The sequence below is a fragment of the Myotis brandtii genome, unplaced genomic scaffold (genome assembly GCF_000412655.1).
Source record: "Myotis brandtii unplaced genomic scaffold, ASM41265v1 scaffold1791, whole genome shotgun sequence".
Taxonomy (NCBI): domain Eukaryota; kingdom Metazoa; phylum Chordata; class Mammalia; order Chiroptera; family Vespertilionidae; genus Myotis; species Myotis brandtii.
In genome coordinates this window covers 46497-47421 of record NW_005356639.1, presented here as the reverse complement: position 1 = coordinate 47421, position 925 = coordinate 46497, and positions in this window count along the sequence as shown.

Below are 925 nucleotides of genomic sequence, written 5' to 3'. Positions count from 1 at the left end.
CTAATATATGAATATACCAAAATATGTTTCCCCATTCAATTTTTAAATTTATCTTTATTGTTGAAAGTATTACATATGTCCCCTTTTTTTATCCCATTGACTCTATCCACCTGGCCCCCCTCACCCCCCATACCTCTCCGCTCTGGCCTTCACCACACTATTGTCCCTGTCCATGGATTATGCATACTAGTATATGCATAAAAGTTTTTGGTTAATTGCTCTTCCAACACCCCCACCCTCACCTTCCATCTGAGATTCATCAGTCTGTTTCATGCTTCTATGTCTCTGGATCTATTTTGTTCATCAGTTTATTCTGTTCATTAGATTTCACATATGGGAGAGATTATGTGATACTTCTCTTTCTCTGACTGGCTTATTTTGCTTATCACAATACTGTCCAGGTCCCTCCATGCTGTTGCAAATGGTAAGAGTTCTTTCTTTTTTACAGCTGCATAACATTCCATTGTATAAATGTATTACAGCTTTTTTTTATCCACTAATCTGCTGATGGGCTGTTTCCAAATCTTAGCTATAGTAAATTGTGCTCCTATGAACATAGGGGTGCATATATTCTTTCTGACTGGTGTTTCTGAACTCCCATTTGACCCAGTGATCCCACTTCTAGGAGTAACTGATTTTTAAACAAGATTTAAATCAGTTGAAAACTGTAGGTTTCTATAGTCATTTATCTGATGTTGTGTTTGTTGTATAAGAGCAATGTTTGGGCTGCCATTCAACTCTGTGAATTCTGATAGTTGACTTGAAGCTTTCTTAAGAAATTTTATTAATATTGATGTAAGTTTGCACACTGAGAAATGATAACTAGAATTAGTGCGGCAATCACATTGTAAAGTATAAACATATCAAATCACTATATTGTACACCTAAAATTAATATAGCTAATATAATGTTGAATATTAACTAT